Raw genomic sequence first — 11,430 nt, 5'->3', positions numbered from 1 at the left:
GTCTTATAGGTTTGACAAATTCATTGTGTAAACTTTCCACACCTGTAAATCAAAAAGTAAGCAAAGTTTTCAAGCAGTGTTCAAGCAGAACTTTAAAACCCCTCTTTTGGCCTTAGTCAAAGGCATTATTACATCTTTTATAGCTCGCCAAATCCAAATTATCCCTGTCAGGGAAACCAGTCCCTAACAAATCATCACAGGTCCAGTAGGTGCAATTGTACAGCGATAATAAGTAAAGATTCTACTGAAGTCATAGAGAGCATGAGAGATAGAAGAAATATTGAAATAATGGAGTCAGACACATTTCATGGTAGCATGCTCACCTCAGCCCCACTTGGTGGTCCACGTGGAGATATGGAAGGTGGGAATTGCAGGAGTGAGCGAGAGGGGGGAGAGGATGGGAGAGAGTCTCTTTATTGCTAACCAAGACTTATATCTCTTTGGGGGGGCATATAAGTCCCCTAATTACAGGTAAAGACATGTCACAGGAAGGGGTTGTGCTATAGCTAATACAGTAATGGGAGGGGGTGATCTAGAAGTATCCATGCAATAAGAGGGGGAGGTGTTGGTGGTACGCATGTGACAAGATGGGTGGATCCTAGATTCAGGGAGGCAGCTTAATTTTGGATGTTGCTGAGCTGGTTTGACCTGTTCTCTGGCTCACCATAGAAACTATTATCAGTAGGGTGTGAATCCCACCTGCAGGGATCCGACTGAAGGCCTCAAGCCTTTAGGGAGAAGTAGCCCATTGTCCTTAACAGCAGGGAGTGGGCCCCTCCTGTGGTGGGATCAGGCAGTAGTCTGGCAACCGACTGCCTTCAGGGAGGATGTCTAAGCATCTGACCTCCCACCATATGCTGTCAAATAGCCTCTAATGTTTGCTAACTTTGCTTCCTGGCTATCTCTAATTCTCATTGTCCTTTTTCCTCCTAATTAATGAAAAGTTCATCGTTCTGCCTAGAGTCTGGCAAAATAGACCACCGGTGGGCAAACTGTGGCTACATCTTTTCCCCATTAGCCTTTTCCCACTCGCCATTCTGTCTCCTCCAAGAAATTTGCTACATGTTACGGAGTAAATGCCCAACAAGAACCACTGACCACAAACCTGTAAAAGCTAAGAGTAAGTTTATTTAACAGGTAAAAGAGAAAGACAGAAACAGACAAGTTCGAACTCGGACTACAGCCTGACCACGCAGGATCAAGACTGCAGCCCCGAACAACTTTTAGCTCAGGGTTTTTAAAGGGGTTACATGGATGGGAACATCAAAAAATCCTCAGATAGATGAAACATTGACTATCTGTTTAAACATCTGTCAGGATATACGCAGTTTTGCAAGGATGCTAAAACCAGTGAGGTGAGAGGGGGGTCTGAGTAAGGAATGGGAAGGGTGTTTGCACAAGATAACAGGATGGGGGCAGTTTAGCCTGCCCAGCTTATCTTGGTCCCGGTGGGCTTGTAAAACTTTTTAGCTGACTTAACTAGCTTAGTTTGCAGAGTCACAGTGGCTTACTTTTATGACTTATTCCCCGTCTACTAGAGATAACATTCTCTTCTTAGAGCCGGTCTGATCTTAAACCTTTTCCAATCTTCTCCGGCCACCGACATTGTTCCTCTGGTAACAGTTTAACAACTTATGTGCACAATTATTTCGCCAAGTCATTCTGACCTGCAAAACTCTGTGGAAAGAGAACTAAAATGGCTGTAAGGGGAAATGGAGTTAGATAGGGATAAAAGAAATTTAAGTCTAACAACATATACTGTAACACTACACAGGGGAGCGCAGCCAGAAACACCTCGAGTTAATTACGCATTTGGTTTTGAACTAATTTTTTGGACCGATCTTTACTACTAATAAATCTTTCTCGACTCCCTTCCCTCAATTGAAGGTGGTGGTCTTGATCCACCTTTTAAGAAACTTTGCGAATCTAGCTAAGAGATGGAAGTAGAGTTTAAGAAGAGTACGGTAATTGGGGGTAAAAGAAGCCCTATAGTTGATAAGAAAACCATCTGGAATTTTAAAAGCTGCCTGAACAGGGACTTGAACCCTGAACCTCAGATTAAAAGTCTAACACTGTACCAACTGAACTATCCAGGCCCCACATGTGAATATTGGTCATTGAATAAAGGATGTTGGAAGAACTGATGCACTTGAATTAGGGTTCGGTAAAGAATTTCAAATATACCATGGTATACATTTCATGGTACATCCCCAATGCGGTCCACGCTAAGGTCGATATGGCAACATGTTAACAAATGGCTAGAAAGGAAGGAAAGAGGTGCTGGTTCAAAGAGGAGAAAAATGACGAACAAAACAAAACATCAATTAAATAAAGAAACAACAAACCAAGCTTAATCATCTAACTAAAACTAGTGAACCCCCGAGACTATGGTCCTTAGACACTCTTCAGGCATGGAACAGAATTCACCCCAATGGCTGAACTTTCAACCAAACAACAGACAACAGGCCTTGAAGGGGAGCAGTACTCCTATGAGCTGCATATTCCTTAGTCCAATGAACCGAGCGGAAGGAAAGGGGCAGCACTGCCCCAGGGAGAAAGTTCCTCAGAGTGGAAGAAACAGGAAAGGAGGAGGGAGGGATGGAGGAAATGCAGGGAGGAAGTGAGCAGGGTGCTGTTATGTTGTGGATGTTACAATCAATGGCACAAGACAAAATTAGTATGCATAGAGGAATGGGTAACCTATTTGCTCTGCAAACTTTCACTCCACTCACATGTAAAACAATTAGAAAAAAAAAGTTGTTGTCGCTGCGGTGACTCCACGTCATCCGGTGACCTTAATGGAAGCAAACAACCAGGATTTTTCTTCTGCGGGAAGCATCCATCTTGAGGTTGGCAGTCAAGTGCAATGGCCCCCACTGGTCAGTGGAGAGAGTAACCCCAAAGCCAAAGCCATTGCCGTGAATTCATTCCAAGACAGAGCTGTGACCTTCAGGACAGTGGGCCACTTCTTTCTTCCTCAGAGGGTGAGACACTGGGTTTACTTTGCAGAGCTGATAACCTTTATCCCACCTAACTCTTCCATAAGGATTACGGGCAAGGAAACACCATGAAGCAGTTCTATTCGGTAACCCAAGAGTCGAATGCCCAGGCAGCGCCAACAGGGCATTACTTACTACCCCACTACTCCAGGTCAAACTTTTTTTGTTCTCCTGCAGTGAAAGTCCCAGTTTCCAATCGTATCAGTCTAGGAACTCATTGTTCTCAAGCCTAAATTTTACATAAAATAATATCAGGATTGTTTCATCCAACACACTATTTTAAATGAAACACAAATCTGCTACTTCGGGTTAACACAGATTTGTAATTCCTTTTATCTGATAATAAGGACATAGCACTGAGTGATATGTTTATTTCGATCTGTTCTCTCTCTTTTCTCCAAGGTGGAATTGCAGCATTAAAAAAAAGTCTGTCATATTTTTTGTCTCCATTTGTATTCAATTTTAAAGTATAAATTTGAGTTCTTTGTATTTCTTTTATTGCCTATGTAAAGTATTAATATATTTCCAGGAGTCAAAAGAGTGCAGAAGGTCCTATTCAGCGACTATATCCTGGTTATATCCTGGGACTCACCCAGAAAGGGAACAGAAGCAATGTCTTGGAAGACCATCACGCATGAACAACATCTCTCTAGCAGTTAAGGTATCCTTTTCTGGGTGTATCCATCCATGCCCAAGAGAGTGCAGTGCAGGGAGTTCTGAAGCAGAGAAGTTAGACATAAAATGATCTCTTGGTAACTTAGTCAGCAGCAAAGCACTCAATAGTATCCCCAACCATGACAGCTGTAAGGGAGTGTAGTTTCATGGTACAGTGTGTGCTTAGCATGCACAAAGCCCTGGGCTCAGTCCCCAGTCCCTCCAAGGTTTCCCTGTTTGTTTCAGTATACCAATTAATGCCTCTTGGAGAAATAATTCCATGTTTAAGTGTTGTACTTTAACTTTTGACCTGGAGACTAATAAAACCTAACTGAATCAATCTGTATGAAGCAGAAGACGAACAAAACAGGTATTTGTGTTTTGAACGAAAGTGGGAGGAAATTTGTAAAGGACTTCCTTGCAGAGAAAGACTTTGGAGGCGGCCAGAGGCTGTTTTCTCCCTGGTAGAGGGAGGTTGGTTAGGGTGGAAGAGAGGAGCGAAACCAGGATATGTAGTTTTTCTTAGGCGCTGTAGAGTTGGTTCCAACTTAGAGAGGCCCTGGATTGCTCTGGCGAGAAATGGACCTGATGGGTTTGTTTTCCAATGTACAACAGAAGGAAACACCGCCCCGCCCAGCGCCATCCTCACAATTGTGATGTTTGAGCTGATTGCTGTAGCCATTGTGCCGATCCATGGTGCTGAGTATCTATCTTCCTCTTTTGCTCTGAGCAGGCATGATATCCTTCTCCAGGAACTGGTCCTTCTTGGTAATAGAGCCAAGTAAAACGGAATCCTTGCCTACAAAGTACAAACCGAACCCCACTGAGCCAACCTCCACTGGTAATGATCCTGAAGGCCAGAGCGGAACTGCCCACAGGGTGTTGAAAACCAGCCCCTGGGTTACTCAGCAGACACTTCATATTTAGTGGGAAAGAGTAAAAATTTACAGTTATTATGATTTGTTTCACACAAGCTCTTGATAGATCTGAAGTAGCTGTTGGGAGAGCTGTAGACTGAAGATCTAAAGGTCCCTAGGTCAATTTGGAGCCTGGAGCAATAGAAATGTTAAGCTTGTTTGTAATTTTACCTGCAGTAGATGAGCATTCTAATATCTCCACATCTTCTCCAGCATTTGTCATTTTGTTTTTGTTTTGTTGTTAAATTCTGCTACCAGTGCCTATCAGTTTAGGTGGCATCTCATTGTTTTAATTGACAAATTTGCACAACTGTTAAGGAAATCAGTATAGCTCTTCCTTAAATAAATTTGAATAGAAATACCATATAATTCAGCAGCCTCTCTACTCAGCTTATACGCCAAAGGTGGGGTGGGGGTGGGGGCAAGAGAGAACAAAACACAAACATATATATCCACATTCATGTTCTCACATAACTAACCAAAAAGATGAAACTGTGAAAAGCCAGAAGATGTAAACAACCAAAATGCCTGTCTGTGGAGGAATGGATGAACTTTGGTATACGCACACAAGGGAATATTGTGCATTGCTAAGGAACCAGGATGAAAGTTCCAAACACCTCATGCTATGGAAGAATTAGGAAAACACTATGCTCAGCCAAGCTAGCAAATCCCATAAAGACAAATACTATATGAGGCTACCATGATGAAAGAAAAATCATTTCACCCCCAGAAGAAGCCAACTTCAATGGTTAAGAAAGGGGGGGGCGGGAGGAAAAGATCATGGGGAAAAGGAAAAAAAGTGGAATTTTCTTACAAATATGGATAGAGCACCTTAAACAGGAAGAGAGGAGTCTGACTCATAAAGACAGAAGAGCATGGTGCCATTGAAGTATTGATCCGATGGTGTAGACCAGGATTTGGCCTTAACATCTCAGTAGCTACAAAAGAGACCTTGACAAATGAACTAAAAGAAAGCTCTTTTTGTAATCCCCCCCACCCCTCCCCTTGGCGTTGGGCTCTGTTCCACTTCTGCTGTCTTCCTCTTTCTCCAAACATATCCCTGCTTCATGCTTATGAAGTCCTAGCTGCCTTAACAAGCCCAAGTGAAGCGGCCCGCGGGGTGGGGGTGGGGCAGCAGGCAGGGAGGGGGAGGGGGGAAAGGAAAATGAGTAGCTGATTCCAGGAACTCAAGCGGAAAGCGAGGTTTGAGAATGATGAGGGCAACGAAGGAACATATAAGTGTGCTTTACACAATTGATGTGTGTGTGGATTGTGATAAGAGTTGCATGAGCTCCAATAAAATGATTTTTTTAAAAAGAAGGCCTCAAATACCCTACTTTCCGGAGCTCTTTTATACTTTACTAATATCTTTTCCCGTGAATCTTCTTTTCTTTTAAAAAAAATCATTTTATGAGGGGCTCATACAACTCTTATCACAATCCACACATACATCAATTGTGTAAAGCACATTTGTAGATTCTTTGTCCTCGTCATTCTCAAAACATTTGCTCTCCACTTAAGCCCCTGGCATCAGGTCCTCATTTTCTCCCCTCCCTCCCTGAATCTTATTTTCTATCAGCTTCTGATAAACAGTGGGGACAAGTCCTTTAGCTAGATGAGAGCCAAGGGGAGCATAGTTCAAAGGTTACCCAATTACATTTTATTCCCTACCTTTATATTTCCTCGATATGGAGTATGTGGGGTGTCCCGCAGCACCCACGGAAGCCCCCCCCACCCTGCGGGTGCTCCCTGCACAGCTGGAGGGGGTGCAGAGAATGGGGCTCACCCCACTCCCTGGTCAGCTTCTCCTGGCCTTCCTCCCCCAGCCCCCGCGCCCGGGCCCCGAGAACTCCCGTGTCCACGCTCCTGTGCCATGGACGCCCGTCGCCATCTCTGCGTCCCAGCTGGTGGTTTCAAAGGGACCCACCGCCGTGGAAGCCCTGCGCACCCGGGCCCCCAGCCTGGAGAGCGGCCGGTCCCCGTCGATCGGTTTCCCTGGCGCGTCGCTCCCGGGTCCCCGGCTCAGGTCCGGCGCAGGGTCCGCAAGGTGCGGGCCGCGAGGGACCGCGGGGGACCAGTCCCAGTGTGGAGGCTGAGCTTCTGAAAGGTCTTGGGAGAGCATCCTTTCCAACGTCAGTAGCTGGATAGACCGTGGCGCCTAATTTCGGCTAAAGGCCGAAAGCTCTTGGGAGATGGAGGCTTGACAACCTGTCCACGAAGGGCTTTCGTTCAAGTTCACGTCGCAGACGGTCTTCAGTCGCAGCGAGGTCCTCACGGCGGGAGACCAGCGTCTCCGAGAAGCATCGCGTGTCCCCTCCGTCCCCGAGCTGCAGAGGCCGCTGTGCGAAAGCCAGAGATCTCTTTTCAGATGCAACTCTGTGAGCCAGACGCTGGTTTCTGGTTTCGCCGGAGCTCCAATCCGGTTTCCCGCGTGAAAATTAAGGTTACACATAATGTCGATTTTACTGCTCTTTTAGACAGTAGAGGAGCCCCAGTGAAAAAGCTGTCTTTTGAACCAGCCACCAGCCCACCTAGTGGGCTAACGATGTGGTTGTCTGTTTCCTTAGCCGAGAACCCCAAGGAGCTATTCTTCTCTGTCCTACAGGGTCACTGTGAGTTACTATCAACTGAAGGCAGCGGTGTTGGCTTTATTTCGCATTCTTGGCCACTAACTGAAAGGTTGGAAGTCTCCTAAGAAAGGCCTGGCAATTTGCTTTCAAAAATGTAACCAATGAAAACCCTAAAGAACAGACTTGCTCTGACTCACAAGGTGTCCCCAGGTATAGAATCTAGTATTGGGGCGGGGAGGGTGGGGTGTTGAAGGGAAATGAGCTAATTCCAGGAACCCAAGAGGAAAGCGAATTTTGAGAATGATGAGGGCAACAAATGTATAAGTATGCTTTACACAATTGATGTATGTATTGTGATGAATTGTATGACCCCCAATAAAATGATTCTTAAAAAAAAAATCTAGTACTTTTTGTTTTCTTGTTGTGCCTCTTCATTTTGCTAACCATGGTAAACTAAGCATTTACACAACAAGCTTGATTAAAATCGGTATACTTGTAACATAACGCATTAAATCTATCACATTTGTAAATTATCTTGGGTTCTAGCTGTCAAACTAACCTTAAGTGCCACAGTTCTATTAGACTAGTTGGCCAGTGCCACCTTCCGCTCTCCCAACTCCCGAATTGTCTCCGTTGTTCTTAGGTACCATCCAGTTGGTTAAGACTCACAGCGACCCTGTGTGCCACGGGGAGAAACACTGCCTGGTCCAGCACCATCAGAACAATCACTGATCACCAGGTCTGAGCTGGTTGCTGCAGCCACTAGACCGATCCATCTTGTTAAGGATCTTCCTCCAACTTTCTGACCCTCTGCTTTACCAAGCATGACATCTTGTTCTAGGACAGGTCCCTCCTGATAGCAGGTCGAAAATAACTTAGATCTCCCCATGCTCGCATCTATGAAGCATTCTGCCTGTTCTTCCAACACTGATTTGTTCATTCTCCCGGCCGTCGGCTGTATATTAAATATTCTTCAGCAACACCATAACTCACAGACATCAATTCTTCTTTGGACTTCCTCGATCACTGTGGAGCTTCTGCATGCATCTGACGAGATTGGAAAGAACACAGCTTGGGTCAGGCTCACCTTAGTTTTTCAGAGTGACATCTTTGTGTTTGAACACTTTCAAGAGATCTTTGGCAGCAGATTTGCCCAAGGCAATACATTATTTGGTAGCCGCCCCTGCTGATTCCATGTGCATTGATTGTGGAACAAGAATAATTTTATCCTGGACAAGTTCAATCTTTGCACCAGCACATTGGGCCATGTTGTGAGGATATTTGTTTACATTGAGATGTGATCCATAATGAAGGCTCTAGCTAGCCTTTGAACTTCATCAGCAAATGCTTCAAATTCTCTTCACTTTCAGCAGCTAGGCTATTACCTGCGTATCACAGGCTATTATTGAGTCTTCCTCCAACCAAGAGGCCAGGTTTTCCTTCATGAATTGTATGCTAATTTAGCATGGTGAGAGGATACAACCTTGACTCATGTCTTTCTGATTTTCAACCATGCAACACTCCCTCATACTGTTCAAAAGAGTGTTTCTTGAACTATGTACAGATTCCGCAGAAGACAATTGAGTGTTTTGGGATTTACATTATTCACAATGCTGTCCATAATTTATTGCACTACACGTTTCTACTCATTTTAGCACATCCAACCAAATTTTGCTCTTTTTTTTTTTTCTTCAAATTTTGCTCTTACATATTTTTCTCCTCTCCTTTATTTATAAATACTTGCGGTCTTCCATACAAGTTTGTATATGTCATTTAAAAATTTTAATAAAACAACTGAAACTCGGATAAGGAGCAAGCACCCATTGGCAATGGTTAAAGTTTAGGCTAATAACCTAAAGGCTGAAGGTGACTTATCCCGATGCTCCTTGCCATCTGCTCCCACAAAGATTATAGTTTAGAAAGCCCTGCGTCCGTTCTCCTTTGGAAGATGTGGGATGAGAATTTCCAATATGCTACATTCTGTGGCATTATAAGGAACTCTGGTGACACAGGGGTTGAGGGTTTGAATCTACCAACTGCTCCCTGGGAGGAGGATGGAGGATGATGGGGCAGTCAGCTTCCCTAAAGATTACATCCTGGAGCTGTAATGGGAGCTATGAATGGGAATCAACTCAAAGTCAATGTGTTTGGTTACGATTCATTTTACTTTGATGTTATTTATAGGAAGGGGGTTATTTTTAATCAGAAGTAAGGTGTAAAAGCCCAGTAGAAACAAAGTTACTATATTATATGTGGGTATCCAGTGTGGCTTTACTCAAAAAGCAAGGCAAGCACAGGTTTACTTGTGCTTACATATTAATCTGTAGTGAAAAATTTCACATGAGTTTAACACATGAACTCTTCAATACATATTAAATGAGACTGTGCTTACCTTAGTTACTGGGTAATTGACACTTGGTTGGGATGTATGCAAGGGAAATTTTTCAGTCTGAAAATTTGATTTTGTATCTTGAGCCCACTCTATTTATTAAAATTCTGGAATAAGGAAATTTTAAAAACATAATTGGACTTTTAAACAATTTAAAGAACATCTTCCATATGCTTACGAGAAGACAATTGCATTGCAAATTTGCCCCATCTGCAATATCCAAATCTCAAATTATTTCAGCTCAAGAAAAGAACAAATATAAACATTTGTGTATGAAAATAAGTCTTGCTAAATCTTGATGAGGACACTAAAGAGTTCTGAGAAATGAAAGCCAATGACAGCAAAATCATTCAGATGTGTGTACGAACAACCCACAGTTTCCCTTCTGACATCAACCTCTATCTTTACTATAAATAATATGTAGGCAAAAAAATAATATGTAGGAAACAGAACCGGGAAGAATGTATTTGGACAAACTCTCAACGTTCATATGTTAAGGAGTCTTGGAAACTGTGCTCCCATGGAGGGAAACTTTCACTATCATGAGTTGGAGATGTGTCCTGGTCACATCCTTCTAAGTAAAAGTTATTTCCCATGATGCCCGCCCGCCAATAATGTCAGTCTCAAGGGGCTTGCAAGCACATGGTTGCTACATATATACTTGAAGGTCAGTTGCTTAAAGGCTACTGGCCTGAAGGTTGTTTGCCATCAAGAGGAATCAGACCCTGTTGTCTGTCCCACCCTAAGTAGGGTCCACTCTCTTCGGATAAGGATCATAGATTATTCCCCTGGAGAAGAGCTCAGAGACACCCAAGGTTAGGCTGCCATCTTGACTCTAGAATCTGCCCATCTTGTTATGTATGTACCTTCCTGTCACTTGTGTCTCCCCTTCCTATTGCATATACATCCCTAGCTCTTCCCCCTCATGTTATATGTATGCCTCTAATACAACCCCGTCCTGTTACATATGTGCTTACCATGGCTTGCATGCCTGAGATTATACGAACTTGTGAGCGAATACATTACGGCCTCATTCTGGTTCTGGTCGACATGAACGAGGGGAGCCCTTGCATACCTTGTCTCATGTCTCCTTAATTTACCCCTCAATTACACAACACCTCCCCCCTTTAGAACCCATCCAGATGTGGGACAGGATCCCATAATAATAGGATAAAAAAATCATCGTTTACATTCCTACCTCAACCCCCGCCTTATTTCACAGTGCCTCCTTTGCACTGGAAACTCTTGGACACAGTCAGGAGAAAATAATCAACAGTGTCAAATGTCAGGACTGCTTCAAGTTGCAAAAGGAAAATCGATACAAAATGAGATTCACCACCACGGTAGGGACGTGAATGACACAGCTGGGAACCAGATACATTCGTTATCCAGGAGGCCACTCGGCCAAACTCAGCACAGACACCTGCATTTTATTTCTTTCAGGAATATTTGACTGACCAAGCAGTATCCTTGGATATATTATTACCAACCTGAACAAGGATTTTTTAAAATTTGAATAATATTTTTATTGACATCTTATTCCAATAGATCCCTTCCCTTCCCATACAGTTCTGTTTGAACAAGGATTTTTTTATATTCTATTGATGTAGGAGACATAGGACAATCACCTAAATGTAACTGGTCTCCAATATTTTAAAAATAAAATCAATAGCTGATACCTAAAAAAAAAGATGTACCAGATCCATCCATACCTGGCACCAAATACAAAAACTAACCCGATAAAAGATCTAAATGTAAAACACAAAACTATAAATGTCATCAAAGAAAAAACAGGGGCAAATGTAGGGATTCTACACATAAGTACACTTTCAAAATAACTTCACATTCACAAACAATAGAAGACACACTGGATGATGAGTAGCTCTCAGCAATTAAGCATG

General features: G+C 43.3%; 1 non-coding gene and 1 pseudogene across 1 annotated transcript; one reads left to right on the top strand and one right to left on the bottom strand.

Moving 5' to 3' along the window:
- Window positions 1-2,024: 2,024 nt before the first annotated feature.
- TRNAK-UUU lies at window positions 2,025-2,096 on the bottom strand. Its single transcript has one exon. It is a non-coding gene; the product is annotated as a tRNA-Lys (tRNA).
- Window positions 2,097-7,115: 5,019 nt separating this feature from the next.
- The window catches only part of LOC115872694, a 16,857-nt pseudogene continuing 12,542 nt past the window's right edge, over window positions 7,116-11,430 (top strand).

Source organism: Echinops telfairi, unplaced genomic scaffold (genome assembly GCF_000313985.2).
Source record: "Echinops telfairi isolate 266 unplaced genomic scaffold, ASM31398v2 ScPeMD7_7441;HRSCAF=8479, whole genome shotgun sequence".
NCBI classification, from domain to species: Eukaryota; Metazoa; Chordata; class Mammalia; order Afrosoricida; family Tenrecidae; genus Echinops; species Echinops telfairi.
Note: the sequence above shows the minus strand (reverse complement) of the source record. Positions and strands in the feature narration are given on the sequence as shown.